The sequence below is a fragment of the Eleutherodactylus coqui genome, chromosome 4, assembly GCF_035609145.1.
Source record: "Eleutherodactylus coqui strain aEleCoq1 chromosome 4, aEleCoq1.hap1, whole genome shotgun sequence".
NCBI classification, from domain to species: Eukaryota; Metazoa; Chordata; class Amphibia; order Anura; family Eleutherodactylidae; genus Eleutherodactylus; species Eleutherodactylus coqui.
The window spans coordinates 233,839,006-233,857,472 of NC_089840.1; the positions used below are offsets into that span (position 1 = coordinate 233,839,006).

Sequence of the window (18,467 nt, forward strand, 5' to 3'; positions counted from 1 at the left end):
ATTCAGTGCCAGCAGGGACAGGAGAGGCAGAGAAAAGCTACAGAGGAGCTCAAGCAAGTAGATAGCTGCTGGCATTACAATAGGGGCAGATGAGAGGCACCCGGGCACTTCTCTGATACAGTCTGGACAGACTTTGGGACAAGGACGGAGATTATCAGGTGATTTAGAGTGCTCAGAAGACTGCTCGGATCCTCCGGGATATGTGAGAAGGGTAAGAGACGATGACTTGTACATCTAATCTCTCTGGATCCAACTCTTTTAAAGGCGCACTAACCTACATATGTAATGTCAGTTGTTATATTTTGGCTTTATAATTGTAGTCCTGTTACTCCGTGGAAACCTGTAGACTGCAGAGAAACTTTCTAGGCCTGAAATGCGGGATGACGTAGGGCGACACATTATATTGGTGGTATTAGAACATTTCCATACTTTTTCATGTTTAGTAAAAGTCATTTCTAACTTTTCTAAAGTCAGTGTCTTTACATCATCCTAGAGTAACAGCATGTTGTAAATATCAAGTACTTCTGATCATAGGGAAAACTTGTTTGCAGAATCTTAGCACTACCCAGTGACCTGCCTGATTCTAGTAATAACCAGGTCTGGAATGGTCAACTTATCAGGTTTTTCAGATGTGATGGAAAGTTGCATATTTGGGGATTGCAGAATTCAAGAATAGAAAAGAAGTCATGGAAAAAACAAATTCCCTCTGGCTGCTCTCCCTGGCACCGCATGCTGACAGCACATAACATATTTGTTTTCCTTGTGGTTCTTTCCCCTGCTGCTTAGCAAGGTAGTGATTTGGTTAATAGGAGTGTGTTATGGAATTACAGCATATGTAATTACAGTATTTTCACATGAAGTTTTCTTTCCATTTCCAATTATGTACAAACAGACGCTCTCGCGTGGATTGGTAAATATCAACTTTGCCATGCTTAAATGATGCAGCAATTTTAAAGCGTGCCTAAGATTTCAACAAGTTTTCTAAAAAGACACCAGGTTCTCCTTGCCCTCTTATTTGCTGCTGTTTTGCACCTAGTTTCATGTTTTTATGTTCTGGTTTTCAGGTGGTCTTTCCCATTTTTCTGCCGTCTTGCTGCTTGCAATCCACTTTCAAGCAGTAGTTTACTGTCCTGTACTTCCTTCCCCTCACTTCCAATGCTGCATTGATTGCACTTTGGTCCATTCAGCAGTGAAGTATTATCTGAATGCTTTCCTCTCCACTGTCCCAGGGCAATTGAAGGAGTTGGGCATTCAGAGAGATTTTTATCAAATGGTTAGCAAACGCAATATAATGTGCACACACCTGCTGTAACAGCGGGAGAGGCAGGGATTGTGAAGATTGCATACACAGTGCCTGCAGATCTGTCAGCCTATAATTGCAGGGAGCAATCTGTTATGGTAGTCCCTCCACCACAGCTAAAGAAATGTGCCAGTAACTATAGAAGCTCATTACCTAAGAACAGGCAGTGGATTGCAGAGGGGCTGAAAAGGAGACCCCTAGTGGCAGCAACTTCAAACTCGATGTACAGTGGTAAGACAACAAAAGTTTTAATTTAAAATATATAACAAAATTGATGAGGCACACGCAGGTCTTAATTTCGAGGGATATCTTATTATACTTACCTAGCAGGCTCGGTCCAGGTCTCTCCCACTGCTTTCCGGAGCTCCGACGTGCTGAGCCGCGGCATTGATTGGCCAAGTCATAAATCCCGCCTCCACAATGCGATGGCTGGGATTGGTTCTTTGACCGATGCTCAGCTAATCAATGCAGCGCTTGATGAACCAATCATAGTCAATGCATTGGTTTATCAAGCACTGCACTGAATGGCTTTTAAGCGCTGCTCAGCCAATCAGAGCCATTGCTTCTTGGAGGTGGGATTTATGAATCCTGTAACCAGGAAGTGATCTTTTGTGGGTGAACGAGAACTGCAGGACACACAGCGAAGGTCCGGACAGAGCGGGAGGACCCGGACCCAGCCTGCTAGGTAAGTATTCCTTTTTTTTATGTAATGCAGCTATGGCTTATTTTCGGGGTAGCGCCCCTTTAAACAGATATTCAAGGATTTGAAAATCTTGCACATAGGATCAAACTGCCCCACCAACAGAGTACCAGAGGATCCACTGGTGGGCCCAGGCTCCAACACAGTAATGAGTCCCACAGGTCCATAAGCACACAACTCTATTTGAGGGCTCTTTCCCACAAGCGTAGGCGTGCTTTTTTCATATTCTTAACCCCTATATAAAGGTTTTTGATGCAATGATGTCAAACGTATACTGAGACTGGTGTGATTGAAGAAACACATTCAGCAAAAGGGAATCCTGTGGATGTAAATAAATCCTTCATGAAAGGGGTCAGAGATGGATGTCAAGAATCGCAGGCGGTGCACAGTCAAGCAAATTGCAGCAAATATCACAGTTGGTTCTCCAACTAAATTGTACAAGTGCACAACTCTTCGTTCCTTAGCATGGATGGGCTATAACAGCAGGCAACCAATTCAAATGCTATTGCAATTGTCTAAGAAACAGAAAGACAAGACTCTAGTGGGCAAAAGAGCTCAAAAGTTAGATCACTGCACAGTGGGGGGAAAAAAAAATCGCCTGGTCAGATGAATTCAAATTTCTGTTGCCCCCTGCTGATGGCAGGTCAGAATTTTGCACAAGCAGCACGAATTGATGACCCCTTCCTGTCAGCTGGTTAGAGCATGTCAGTAATTCTATTTAATTAAGGAACTTCCTGTCCGCAAGGGCCAATATTTCTGCAGAAGAATATCAAAATCTAGCGGAGTCTATGCCATGAATTAATGCATAGAAAGTGCAAATGAGTTGCAAGGAGCTACTAGATGGGGGTCTGTAATAAAATGGTCATTCAGTGTATGTATATTTGCAGGACTTTATAATCCGCTTACCCCACTTATAATATGTTGGTGATCTGCAGCCTGTAAATAGATACTTGCACCATGGAGATCTATTTCGGGTTCCTCACGTAAGACAACCAACAATTGCCTTTGTAGTCCATTATGTAAGCACGGGACCCGCTCATGTTCCACTGACAATTGACTCCATTGAACAGCAGACTATGTGTTGCAGGCAAAGGCAAGTGAAGATCAGGAAATACACCTGCGTGTCGGGTAATAGACCATCAGATGCCCTACAGGCTGGGCGCTCCAAGTAGACTCTGCAGACGAAGAGTAAATAAGCATCTGGAGCATTGGCTAATTAACAATATGTGCTTTATTATCAGGGTTTATTGCATAAGGAAACGACATTCCTCAATAGAATGCGTAAGTTATAAAAACAATTACATATTCTAGTTAATTTGGCAGTGAAAAGGGAGATTCTGAAGAATCCTTATTGCAGAGGTGTGCAGAGACAGGATCTATCCCCTAATTAAGAGCACTTCGTTTAGAGGCCTGGTACTCTATTGGCTGCAGGACATCCGTGTGTGTTGGTTGTTTGATACAACATAGGATTAGCTAGTATGGGCAGAGCAGATACAAGGTAATTTGGCGCCCTAGGCAATTTGAGCCGCACCCCCCCACACATACACACACACAACCCTCATAGTTAATTAAAACTCACCTTACTCCCTAATGATAGATATTTAAAGATATTTTAAAGGAAACAGATACATGCTTAGGGCTTATTCAGGCGTGTGTATATCGGCTGGGTTTTCACGCTCGGCCGATATACGCTGTCCCTCCCACTCACCGACTCTCTGCTTCACTCCTCCCCCTCTGAGCGGTTTGCAATGGGAGTGGGCAGGATGGGGGTGGAGCTAAGCCCTCCCCCCACACACTCCTTCTCCATAGCCAGCAATGGGAGTGGGGGGCAGAACAAAGATTAGCTCCGCCCCTGTTCTGCCCCCTCCTATTGCAAATGCAGGAGTGGAGGAGAGAGTCAGAGAGCCGGTGAGTGGGAGGGAAGGGAAGACTGCTGAGATGGAAGCGTATATTCACCAGCCATGAAAACGCCGGCCAATATACGCTCATGGGAATAAACCCTGAGAAGGTATTTAATCTGGTGACTCACTTTACTTTTCTTCTCTATTCGGCCCAGACCGTCCTGGCGATTTCTTCCAAAGAATACAGAGTTTGGGCTAATGCCCACAGCCGGATTTCTGCCACTTCTTACGTTATGCTGCAGCTATTAGGTTGAACCTAGCTTGATGTTCACGCTGTGGAATACCACCGAGGAATTCCACAGCGTGAAAGAATCCGTGGCATGCTCTAATTGCCATGGGAATACATGCGGCCGGCATTCATTGTAGCACAGTGAAAGTATCGCGTGCTGTACTGCACATGCACATGCACACTGGCTCGAGGGACGAAATAGCGCGGTGGATGCAGGAGGTGAGTATGGGGGTTCTTGGGGGGCCACGGCTGTGGGTATGAGGCCTTTGCTGCTGAAGAATCTATTGCCAGGAGCATAGCTATGGTGGGTGCAGAATAAGTAGACACCCCAAGTCAGATCAGATCCCATAATTAAAAGGGATCCCAGATCACACCCCATAATGTATATAGCACCTGTCCCCTTTCAGACCAAAGACCAGAGCATAAAAAAAAAAAATTACTCACTTCTCCTCACTCCTTCTATCTGGGTGCAGCTCCCACCTCTCTGGGCATGCTTTGCGTGACTTCACTGACACCGCTAGAGTCATCTGTGTCTTCCTCTGCTAGGCACTGCGCCATGTCGTGATGCCAACGTACACTATGTCCTGACATGGGTGGTATTGGAATGCAGTGCAGTGCTGGCACCCGGAGTAGAGGAGAACCTGCTGGGAGTGAGGAACAGTGAGCAATGCAAACCGTGTACCGCTCCCTGTGACAATGAGCACTCCCATCACTAATTGTATAGATCAAATGAAAGGGATGCAGATTTGACTGGATGGATGCCAAAATCCATATCAAAGTCCGCTGTGTGAACAAGACCTTAGGTTAGGTTCAGATATTGAATCCATGCAAACGTCCAATACTATGCAATTGTACAATTTGTGGTGGAGACATCTTGCCTTTTTTGTATTCTTTCCTATGGCTTCGGCTGGGTTCACACTCGCTCCTGTGCAACTTTTTTGCGCAGTGAAGAGGGTACTTTGCACGCAATACTGTGCATATTTGCACAGGCACCGCTAGTTCACATGGGCGGGGGCGTCACCCCAGCACTGATTTAAGTGGCTATTAAGACAAAGGAGGTGCCAGTTTACGCAGGTTTGCTCAGTATATATATGTGCGCATTTGTAAACCTCCCCTAGACCTCTGTGGCGCTCTTTGGTGTGCAAATGCGCACAAAATAGAGCAGGTCCTATGAGAATCGTGCGCACAAAAAATGGAATGAGAATAAACCCATTGAAATCAATGGGCTTTACTCTCTGCATACTGTAAGCAGGATGTTCCCATGTGTAAAAACACACCCATGTGAAGCCGCCCTAATGCCATAAATATGGCGGTAACAATGCTGATATCCCACATTAGGGCCCATTCTTACAACTGATTTTTTTTTCATCTGAGTTCTGCCCAAGTTTGTAACTGACTAAACCCTGACAGAACTTGGACCCATTAAAATCAATGGGGCAATGCAGACGGGCTATTTATTTCACGGATTGCTGGTATGTATAGAAATCGCAGAATGTCCTTTTCTGGTCCAATTCATGGATGAGAGTAGGACATGCAATGTCCACTGCACCGCCGCTCAGACAACACACGGAAGCAAGTTGCACCCGAGAATGCGACCTAAGTAATTCTGATTCTTCACAATTTACAGGCTTATTATTGGTTACCTAGTAGCATAGTATGCAAAGCTGAAAAAAGGCAAATGTCCATCCAGTTCAGCCTGTTTCCACCACCCCTTGTTGATCCAGAGGAAGGCAAAAAAACCCAATGAAGCAGAAGCCAATTTATCACATTTTAAGGGAAAAATTCCTTCCTCACTCCATAATGGCGGTCCGAATAATCCCTGGATCAACTTTTGATAGTTCCTACCTGACTCCAACCCCCGGATCAACAACCCTACTGGTCACCTAATGTCCATATCCTATAATATCCTTCCGCTCTAGAATGACATATAGTCTTCTCTTAAACTTCTCTATGGATTTTGCCATCACCACGTCCTCAGGCAGAGAGTTCCACAGTCTCACTGCTCTTACAGTAGAGAACCCCTTTCTGTGTTGGTGATGAAACCTGCTTTCTTCTAGATGTAGAGGATGCCCTCTTGTTACCGTTGCAGTCCTGATATAAACAGATCATGGGATCCTTGTATTATCCGCTAATGTGCTTATACACAATTATTTGATCGCCCCTTCAGGGTGAATAATCCCAATTTTCTTAGCCTCTCTGGGTATTCCATCCCTCCCATTCCGTTTATTAGTTTAGCTGCCCGTCTTTGTACCCCTTCAAGCACAATGATAATGTATCATGGTTGGTCATACATATCAGATCTATAGGTTTCGTGTATTTGTATACAGTAATGTTTTACAGCCGTCGGCAGCGGTACGCGCACAACATCATCGTAGCGGTCTGGATTTTGTGTCTTAAGCGCCTTTTGTTTCTTGTTTTTGGCAGTTGACGTTTGGCTTTCAGTCCATGTGGTCGGATAAGGATTAGCTGTTGTGATCATGTTACTCCTCTGTCGCTTAACAGGCCGCTAATAAATATAGCTTAGAAAGAGTCATATATTGTGATTAGCTGAACCTTAAACAATTACCTGGAAGCCGCTCCACTATCCGCTCCGCAGCGGGCGCTACTCACAAACACAAGGATGGCAGCTGCCCTGATTTCTACTATAGACCCAAGCAGCTGTCCCATGCCAATAGTATTTATACATGTGCGATTACCAACTACATAAATATAGCATTACCTATGGCAGGACATGGCGGGGCCGCCACAGCATTGATCCCACTTCTGGAGAGATGCTACAAGACTCCTTTTATTGGTCAACATCATGAGAATGGAGGACCTCGCCTCTCATCCCAGAGGCATTGCGTTACCAAACTACATTTATACAAAACCCAGGATGCATGAAATACATAATACAAACCCCTATACACTGATTGTCAAAACCAATCCCCCCTAGAAGTTATCGGAGTGAAAAGAAACTTTCCATGGCTTATTGCAACATTAATATAAGTACGTGATTACAATATCAGAGCAAAAGGAGAATTTACTGCAGAAAACTGACCCCCTGAAGGTAGGCTCTAGTACCCTGTTGTACCGCCTCTATCTTGGATACAAGATGTGATATGGGTGGGCATGGAGGCTCCAGGACCCTGTTGTACCGCCTCTATCTTGGATACAAGATGTGATATGGGTGGGCATGGAGGCTCCAGGACCCTGTTGTACCGCCTCTATCTTGGATACAAGATGTGATATGGGTGGGCATGGAGGCTCCAGGACCCTGTTGTACCGCCTCTATCTTGGATACAAGATGTGATATGGGTGGGCATGGAGGCTCCAGGACCCTGTTGTACCACCTCTAGCTTTTTATACAAGTTGCGATACGGAAGGGCATGGGGGCTCTAGTACCCTGTTGTACCGCCTCTATCTTGGATACAAGATGTGATATGGGTGGGCATGGAGGCTCCAGGACCCTGTTGTACCGCCTCTATCTTGGATACAAGATGTGATATGGGTGGGCATGGAGGCTCCAGGACCCTGTTGTACCACCTCTAGCTTTTTATACAAGTTGCGATACGGAAGGGCATGGGGGCTCTAGTACCCTGTTGTACTGCCTCTAGCTTGGATACAAGATGTGATATGGGCGGGCATGGAGGCTCTAGTACCCTGTTGTACCGCCTATAGCTTAGATACAAGATGTGATACAAGCAGGCATGGAGGCTGTAGTACCCTGTTGTACCGCCTCTTGCTTGGATGCAAGATGTGATACAGGTGGGCATGGAGGCTCTAGTACCCAGTTATACCCACAGATCATCACACCAGAAGGGGGCAGTGAACGTATCGCTCATCGTTCACTTCTTGCAAGCATGAATATCATTGTTGGTTCGTTCACCAATCGTTCACTTGTTCTCATTCGCTAATAAACTAATTAGCTTTGCGGTTTAACTTGCTGCCCAAGTGAACAAGTAAACTGTGACCTCCTTTGTTCGTTCGCTCAGGCCGGTTCCACACGGCCGAGAATCTCGCGTGAGATATATGCGTTGGGGCAGTACATGGGGCAGTAGCTCTGCTGGGCACTCACCTCCGAGGCCAGGGAAAAGATTTGGAAGCAAGAATTTTTCAAGATTTGGTCTCTGCTCCATTTCACTTGTCTCTCATATTTATGGGCAGTTTTCCTCTCCTCTCTCATCCCCGCTGTATGGTGGGTCGGGAGGAATGGCTCTTCTACAGCTATAGACAGCTATCCAAAGTGTGTGGCCAGCTTTAGACAAACTGCCCTCTCCTACCCTTTTTAAAAAATCTTTTCCTTCTGTATTTTCCTGCTTTTTCGACTGCCCCCCCCCCCCCCCCCCCATTGCGCTCTTCTCGGAACGTCTTTGCTATTCTCCCTTTAAATCATCTCATTTCCTTATGCTCCCATATTAGGTCCTGAAGAGCCAAGTTCAGTGACAGCCTGGGATGCCTAGTGCCCATAAGTGACATTTTTTCAGGGGACCCACTGAACAGTAACATGCAAATATTACCTGCCTAAGACACTATACTCTCCCTATTAGTATGTACTGCAGTGGGTGTACAGCTTCATGCACCATTTATATGGGAGCTTGGGGGCTCACTCCTAGCTCAGGACCAACCAGGGGCATTCAGCCAGCGCTCAATGAACCAATCACAGTCAATCAATGAATGGCTGTGATTGGTTAATTGAGCACTGGCTCTGATTGGCTGAGCCGCGGCGCTCGAAAACCACTCACGGCCAGCGCTTCCTGGAGGCAGGGATTTTAAACCTCCAATCCAGAAAAGGCTACCCAGGGACTACAGAAAAGTGTGCCAGAGCTGCAGAGGAGACGCACGCGGGAGCTGACAGCGCCTGATAGCTGATTTTTTTTTTTTTGATGCAGATAGGGTTTATTTCAGGGCTTTTACAGTAGGATTTCCGAAGGATTAGCTGTTGTGATCATGTTACTCCTCTGTCGCTTGACGGGACGCTGATAAATTTAGCTTAGAAAGAGTCATATATTGTGATTAGCTGAACCTTAAACAATCACTTGGAAGCCGCTCCACTATCCGCTCCGCAGCGGGCGCTACTCACATTATTTCTGAGTTCAACCTATGGCAAATTTAGTGGATGGCAGCTGCCCTGATTTCTACTATAGACCCAAGCAGCAGTCCCATGGCAATAGTATTTATACATGTGTGATTACCAACTACATAAATATACCTATGGCAGGACATGGCGGGGCCGCCACAGCATGGATCCCACTTCTGGACAGATGCTACAGGACTCCTTTTATCAGTCAACTTCATGAGAATGGAGGACCTCAGCTCTCATCCCAGAGGCCTTGTGTTACCAAACTACATATATACAAAACCCAGGATGCATAGAATACATCATACAAACCCATAAAACCAATCCCTCCCGTAGAAGTTATTGGAGTGCAATGAAACTTTCAATGACTTATTGTAGCGTTGATAGAAGTAAGTGATTACAGTATCAGAGCAAAAGGAGAATTTACTGCAGAGAACTGACCACTTGAAGGGAGGGTCTAGTACCCTGTCGTACCGCCTCTAGCTTGGATACAAGATGTGAAACGGGGGGGGGGGGGCATGGAGGGTCTAGTACCCTGTTGTATCGCCTCTAAGCTTGGATACAAGACATGATACAGCAGGCATTGAGGCTCTAGTACCATGTTATATCCTGTTATACCCATGTTATTGGAGTACAAATAAACTTTCCATGGCTTATTGTAACATTAATATAAGTACATGATTGAAGGGAGGGTCTAGTACCCTGTTGTAATAATAATAATAATAAATAATCTTTATTCGTATAGCGCCAACATATTCCGCAGCGCTTACATAGACAGGTGGAATACAGAAAGACAAAATACAAACATTACAGAACCACGGTTACATATAGTAATCAGTTGATGGAAACAATAGGGGTGAGGGTCCTGCTCCAACGAGCTTACATACTACAAGTAATGGGGTGATACAGAGGGTAAAGGGGCTGGAGATGTGCACGGTATGGCGAAGTGTGAGCGATGTTATACACATAGACAATGGTCAGACATTTAGCCATGTGACGGCAGAAACGGTGTGACTGCAGGAGCGGTTTATGATGGCTAGCAGGGATTGCAGACAGTAGGTCAGGGAGCATGTTATCAGGCGGAGTACAGAGAGGTTTTTTTCTTAGGGAATGCGGTATGCCTCCCTGAAGAGGTGCGTTTTTAGAGCACGCCTGAAGTTCTGCGATTCCTGGATTGCTCGGGTAGCCTTTGGTAGTGCGTTCCAGAGGACCGGTGCTGCTCTGGAGAAGTCTTGGAGGCGGGAATGAGAAGTTCGAATGAAAGGGGCACTCAGTCTGGTTTCATTAGCAGAGCGGAGAGCCCGGGCTGGTTGATGGATTGAGATAAGGGAGGCGATATAGGGGGGTGCTGCGCTGTGGAGGGCTTTGTGGATGAAGGTAGTGAGTTTGAATTGAATTCTGTATTTAACGGGCAGCCAGTGCAGTGACTGGCACATGGCAGAGGTGTCCGAGTAGCGGCTGGACAGGAAGATGAGCTGGCTGCCGCATTCAGGATGGACTGGAGAGGGTAGAGTCTGGTGCAGGGGAGGCCGATCAGCAACGAGTTGCAGTAATCGAGCCGGGAGTGGATGAGGGCGACAATAAGCGTTTTTAACGTCTCCACAGTGAGAAAAGAGCGGATTCTTGCGATGTTCTTGAGGTGCAGCTGACATGTTCGGGCCAGAGATTGGATGTAGGGGGCAAAAGAGAGATCAGAGTCAAATATGACCCCAAGGCAGCGGGCGTGTTGTCTAGGAGTTATGGTGGTGCCACACACTGAGATGGAGATGTCAGGAGAAGGTCGGTTAGTGGAGGGCGGAAATACCAGTAAGTCAGTTTTAGAGAGGTTTAGTTTTAGGTAGAGAGAGGACATAGTGTTAGAGACAGCAGACAGACAGTCGGTGATGTTTTGGAGGAAGGGTGCAGAGATGTCACGGGCAGAGGTGTATAGCTGGGTGTCATCAGCGTACAGGTGGTATTGGAGGCCAAAGCTCCTGATGGTTTGTCCAATAGGGGCTGTGTAGATAGAGAAGAGAAGGGGGCCAAGGACCGAGCCCTGGGGGACCCCAACAGCAAGGGGAAGAGGAGGGGAGGTAGAGCCAGCAAAGGAGACACTGAAAGAGCGGTCAGATAGGTAAGAGGAGAACCAGGAGAGGGCAGTGTCCTTTAGGCCAATGGAGCGTAGCATACTGAGGAGGAGTTTGTGGTCAACAGTGTCAAACGCTGCAGAGAGGTCGAGGAGGATCAGTAGGGAGTAATCGCCCCTCGATTTGGCTGTCAGTAGGTCATTGGATACCCTAGTAAGGGCAGTTTCTGTCGAGTGTTGAGGTCGGAAGCCAGACTGTAGGGGGTCTAGGAGAGAGTTCTCTGATAAATAACTTACAAGGCGGGAGTAAACCAGGCGTTCTAGTAGTTTGGAGATGAAGGGGAGGTTTGAGATGGGTCGGTAGTTGGCAGCATCGGTCGCGTCCAGAGTCGGTTTCATAATATAATATAAGTATATGATTGAAGGGAGGGTCTAGTACCCTGTTGTACCACCTCTAGCTTGGATACAAGATGTAGTATGGGCGGGCATGGAGGCTCTAGTACCCTGTTGTACCGCCTCTAGCTTGGATACAAGATGTGATATGAGCAGGCAGGGCGGCTCTAGTACCCTGTTGTACCGCCTCTAGCTTGGATACAAGATGTGATAGGGTGGGCATGGAGGCTCTATTACCCTGTTGTACCGCCTCTAGCTTGGATACAAGATGTAGTATGGGTGGGCATGGAGGCTCTAGTACCAGTAACATTGCAGGACTTTGCTCATATGAACTTACAAAGGAGACATTTATGCTGCCTTCTTTCTGTCACTGCAGAAGGGCCCTAAGATGTTGTCTATCAGAAATCCCTCAGTGGGTGCAGTGTGAGATACGTCCTTCTCCACAACCCTCCTATATGTGCTATACCTGCTACAGGGCTTAGTGGAAGGTTTACATTAACTCCCAACTAATTGTCCTCACCACTTCACCTCTGTGGGAGGAGCAGCAGTGAAAGGGTTACAGCCTGTAACTTACAGGAGCACTTTCCAGCTCCCATAGAGTCGACTTCCATCCATATATATATATATATATATATATATATATATATATATATATATATATATATATATATATATATATATATACACAGCATGTGTGTATTTTGGGGAGTGACCACAGTCCGTAGTCATGCAGAGTAGCTGGGGGTCCCAAGATCAACTTTTACACCCGGGACCGTGACACTTTGGCTATGTCCCTGGTCCAAAGTTATCATGAGCAGCACAAATAATCAGCAATTTAAGGTAAGCCACGTGTGAACCTTCATTTTCCTGGAAATATGAGCACACCGAACACTTGCGGTTAGACGTCGGTTCAGCAGCAAAGTGCCCATAGATGTTGTTCTACAACACTGACAGCCTTCAACTTGAGACACTCCTTAAAATAATCCACACTAAATTGTACTCTTAACACTAATAGGCCTTCTCAGCTATTTCTGAGTCAGACATTACACAAGTGACAAGTCGATCCAGTAACGTCTTGTGACTGTCCATGCTGCATATGAGCGGTATTATTTACCAGCCATATTACAGTCCATGAGATGGAAGTCAGATATATATCCTGTCCAGGCATAGGGGCAGGAGGGGAGGCTTCACAGCACCCTGATGTAAATGGCTATTTAGCCTAATGAGATCCAGATGTGTTCTTTTTTTTTTTTTACGGTGTATTGCGCAGTATATTACACATTTCTGTTCGCATTTTGTGCGCATTTGTGCAATTTCCATAGGCTTCTATGGGGTCTTTTGATGCGCAAATCCACACAATAGAGCAGAAGTGAGAACAAACTCATTCACCTCAATGAGTTCTATTCTCTGCCTACTACTTGTGCAAATACTCCCATTTCAAGGAGCTCTTACATAAAGTGGTTTTCCACAGAAGCAATTTCCTTGATCATCTTCTAATACACCTGCATTTACAATATTTTTTTTCAGGGTAGCCACCATAAAAAGTGAAAATTCTGCGTTGGCTAATTTCTTAATATATCTACAGCAGTCAGAGCTCCAGTTTTCCGCTAGAGAGCTCCAATCCCCCGCAATACAGGTAGATTTGAAAAATAACATGCAGGGTGACTGCAGAAGCCACTAGAGGGAGCTTACTGCATACTGTGTTTTCAATGTATACAATTAACTCCTGAGCTCCCTCTAGTGGAGGCTGCAGACAGCCAATATTACGCTTTAATTCTGTATCTATGCCAGGGAATTCTGGAGAAATGTATCTATGCAGAACTTAGAACCCATATAGGTAAAAGAAGTAAATAGTGCTCAATGGTGGACATTCACTTTAAGGGTGGCCATATATGTTAGATGTAGATTGCCTGAAGCCACCAGTTTTGCTGGGTCTCCCGAATCTTCCCTAATGGCAGATATTGGGGGAGATAAGAATGGGACAACTGGATTTCATTTGCCCAATCCTTTTGTTCTTGGAAGATAAAGCACTGCTATTAAACTTTGGCCACAGCTATCCACAATGTATGGGCAGCCAAAATAATCCACAAATTAGATGGCTTGCTTTTGATACAATGGAGATACTGCACATAACTGGAAGATGAAGACTGAGGACCTGCTTTTATACTCCGACCCCAAAACACTCTATAAAAATGGTGCAAAATTTATAGTAGTACAGTAGTTTAAGAGTGCCCAGACACACTAAGAAATGTTAGCCAAACTTGCTGATTTTGACAGGATCGGTCAACTATCTCATGCGTATGTGATGTCCCAACTGTTATCTGATGTCAACGGAAAAAAGTATTAGTTATGTTGGATGTCAGCGGGATAGATCTTTTGTTCCAACAGGAGTTAAAGGGATGTTTGGGAATAAAAAAAAAATAGGAGCAGGGAATGGAGCAGAAAAAAAAAATTAAGCTATACTCACCTCCTTAAGTGGCACCCTGCCCAACGCATGAGTCCTGATCTCCGCTGATCTGGTACTGCGGAGGTCACATACTGTTCATTGTGCATACTGCTCAGTCAATCAACGGCTTCAGAGGGAATGTGCCATTCAATGGCAAAATCAGCAGTGAAGAAGGTGATCTGGCGGCAGCTTATTTTACTTTCCCCATTGAAAACACATGTGCTCTTGTCCAAACATATATGTCTATAGGGGAATCAGGAAAAATAGCTGGTGCTCAACATGTATTGAAAGTGCATAGGCATTTTCCGGGTTCTCATTAGATTTTGATTAGGGTAAATGTAAATTAAACTGGACGCTACCAAATGAGCAAATTACTGAATTTATCACCTAAGTATACTTATAGTGTCACATTAGAGCAAGGTGGAGCAATATCTCTGCAGCGGCAAGCCTTACAACAAAGACTGGGAATTGTGAGCCAAAGCCAAAATAACCATACACAGACAGCTGTTTCGAGGTGATTGCACCTCATCAGTGTGCAGCAGGTTTCTGGCTTGGCTAGTGAGAAGCCTCGAGATGTGGATCTTCCCTTTTTTTCTTGATTTTGCCCTTCTTTTTCTGATATGCTATTATAGGCCACTTTAGAATAACCTCACAATTCTACTAACTTTCTAAGCACATGAGACTCTTCTTCATGTGATTGTTCTCACTAAGAGAAACAAAGTAATCTTGTTGTTATGATACCTTTTAATGGCTTTCAAAAAGAAATGATGTTACAGCAAGCTTTTGAAACTACTTTGGTTTCTTCATCTGGCTTGACAATCCTGATGAAGAAACCCATGTAGCTTCGAAAGCTTGCTGAAACATCATTTCTCTTTGTTAGCCATTAAAAGGTATCATAACAACAAGAGCACTTGGTTTCTCTTAATGAGAGCAATCACATTTTGTCCTACTAGCTACATGTTGTCAAACTATTTCTTCTTCTCCATGTGACATTTCTGACTTGGATGGAATCTCACTTGCTGGAACTTGGCTGGAGGATACAGAGTTATACACTGACTCATGCTGGATGGGATGTGACTCTATGACTCTGTAAATAAAACAAACGAGTGCGATATCATCCAATATGGATTAGAGACATACAACTCTAATATAGCCTAGTCCGTAAAAGGGCCCAGGAGTAAAGGCAGAGGAATCTGGAAGTCACCATACACATCTGGTGATAATGGCAGTGTCTCTCGTCTCAGTCTCATATGTATAGGTGGTTTTTGACTTTCCCTTTGGCCAGGTTTATACTTCTGCAGTTTTGCAGTATTTTTTGTTGTCTTAGAAAGCAAGGAAAGGAAAGGAAATACAAAAAAACTGTACCAGCATTGATAAGTACTAAGGCCGATTTCGAGTAAGACTGTGTTTTTAGCCAAAATTTTATCTCTAGCAACATTGGTGGCCTCTAATAACACCGGCATGTGCCGGCCCACGTGACCTTGTTGCTGAACCCACGTGATCTCCTGCTTGGCGTCTCCCCCTCCTCCTAATGCTACCCACCCTTCTCCATCATTGGTGACGGATAATACACTAGTACAGTTCACTCCAATGTAACAGCATAGAGAACACAGTGATAACGCTGAGGACAGATAATGATGTCACCTGCAGTCCTATGTAACGCCACAGAGATAATGCTGAAGACAAATGATGTACTGTAGTACAGCAGATGTCACCTGCAGTCCTATGTAACAGCACAGAGAACACAGTGATAACGCTGAGGACAGATAATGATGTCACCGGCAGTCCTTTGTAACACCACAGAGAATACAGTGATAACGCTGAGGACAGATAATGTACTATAGTACAGGAGATGTTACCTGCAGTCCTATTTAACAGCATAGAGAACACAGTGATAACGCTGAGAACAGATGATGTAGTAGATGTGACCTGCAGTTCTATGTAACACCACAGAAAACACACAGTAACATGCTCAACAACATGTTAAATGTTCATTTATTCTTTACAGTAGTCTTTTTATATTCATTTGTTATTATTTTTGGTATTCAAACTACATTTAATGGAAAATAAATATGGTTTTTGAGTGTTTTTAGGACTGTCTAGAACAAATCAATTGGATTAACATTGATTCCTATGGAAATAATTACCCCGATAAGCAACGGTTTCAGGTAATGCTGATTGCTTTCGGACGGCTTACCAATGCTAGTAGAGGCTTTACTGTATATGAAAACTGCAACAACTGCACTGTGTGGACCTGGTCTACAGGGGCTTTCATTATTATTGGGATCTATCAAACACTTTCTCTGTCATTTCCTGACACATAAATCAATTTTAGGACAAATGTCTTGAGAAAGCGCGGTTAGCCCTAACACCGAGATTGGGACATGGAATTACTCACTATGTTGAAGGCTTCTATTAGGCGAAATTGAAAAACCAGAGGTAGGAGGCTATAATAGGTGCATTACTTAGAACATGCTGAGCCTGCCAGTTGTGGCAAAAACAGATTCTTAAAGAGGTTTTCCTATCAGAGACAATAATGGTATATATGTTGTATACATAGAGAATAATGGGATGCGCGCCTACGGAGATGAGTGAGTATACTCGCTAAGGCACATTACTCGAGCGAGTAGTGCCTTAGCCGAGTATCTCCCCGCTCGTCTCTAAAGATTTGGGGGCCGGCGCGGGTGACAGGTGAGTTGCGGCAGGGAGCGGGGGGGGGGGGGGGGGGGAGAGAGGGAGAGTAATGTGCCTTAGCGAGTATACTCGCTCATCTCTAGCGCCTACGGAGATGAGCTTGCTGCACTGTCCACGTGTTGAATTCCACAGGTGGGCACGCGCAAATGTAGACCCAGGTAAGCATAAAAAATGCATCCCATGAGCACCATAACTTAGGCAGCTCTCAAGTGGGTGTATTATCATTGCACATCACGTGCGCGTGCAATCCTCCCACGGGCGAAATGCAATAGTAGCCCCTTGATTTCTATTGGGCCACTCATGCTCGTAGCATGCACTATCCTGGCGTACATTATGTGCATGCATGCCAAGATAGTGCATGGGGATTAGCAGCATGCAACAAATACGCATGTCACAGCCCACAACACGTCAGCACTCACGGCCCACCCGTAATTTATCAATAGCAGAAAGGCAACACATCCATCCTCTGATTTTTGTTGCGTTATTGAAGATTCCCTTTAGGCCGCCTGTCCACGGCCATCCAAACTAGTCTCACTTAATAGCCTGACGAAGGGGGCGATATCCCTGAAAGCTTGCTGTAACATCATGTATTTTTGTTAGCCATTAAAAGGTATCATATCTACAAGAATACTTGGTTTCTCTCACTGAGAACAATCACACATTACGTGAGGGGTGACACTTTTAGGGACATTCATGAAACTCTTTATGCCAGTTTCTAGCTTAATAAAGCTGCCAAATTTTGCGCAAGGCTTTTTTGTGCAAAAATGTTTGAACTTTTGGCGGTCTGCACTGCATTCTGCTACATAGCCACTCTGGACTGACACATTGAAGTATCATTTCCACCAGAGACTAGCATAACTCATACCACAATTCTATGCCAAGTCGGACCTGGCATACATTTCTGTGTAGGCACACAGCCGTATCGAGATGTGCCTAATGTATGAGGAGGCGCGTGCTTCTTCATGTATTAGGCACATTGTGCGCCAGAGAAGTTAATAAGAAGACCAGCATTTGAAATGCTGCTTTTAATAAAAGTTCCCCCTATATTTGGCCATTGTATGGCATTTATCACCACTTTTCCCCTCTGCAGGCTCTATCTTTTATACTAAGTCTTTACTGAGCTGGTGTAGACTAGCGGCTATGGTGTTTCCCAAACACTGAACACATAGGAGAGCAGTATGTATTTTATATCTCTCTGTAGCACTTCCTCATAAGTAACAGCTGCATAGAGGACATTATACAGCTGTACTGAGCAGTGTACATGTGATTTTAGTAGACAATAAACACAATTAGCTGCAGCAGCACATCTGCGTGAGTCTTTCTGCTTCTCTCCTCCTACTCCTCAGTCTGTTCTCTCCATATACTTCTATGGGCAGCATGAGACAGTAGCAAGCAAAGACCCCCTCCCCACATACTTCCTGTAACCAATCTCAGTATCTCTACTCTTAGAAGTCGTTCCCTCAATATAAGGAGGGTGTATGAGTGGTTATTCATCAGTACCGTGCACCTGTACAGATGTTCCTCCATATCGCAGTTTGGCTCTCTGCATGCTGAAGGATGTGGTGCATTTACATGCCCTCTTGTATTAGTACATTGGTAAGTATATGGCCATTTATGTAATTTTTTTTCTATTGCTGTAGACAGATTTCACATGACAACAGGCAGTGGACAGCAAATTAG

The 18,467-nt window shown here is 44.9% G+C and overlaps 1 protein-coding gene across 1 annotated transcript in view; it reads left to right on the plus strand.

Moving 5' to 3' along the window:
* Positions 1–27: 27 nt before the first annotated feature.
* TACC2 (transforming acidic coiled-coil containing protein 2) overlaps positions 28–18,467 on the plus strand; it is a 158,489-nt gene continuing 140,049 nt past the window's right edge. The window contains exon 1 of the mRNA XM_066600873.1: positions 28–211. The gene's annotated coding sequence lies outside the window, so the exon portion shown is untranslated. The remainder of the gene's footprint in view (positions 212–18,467) is intronic.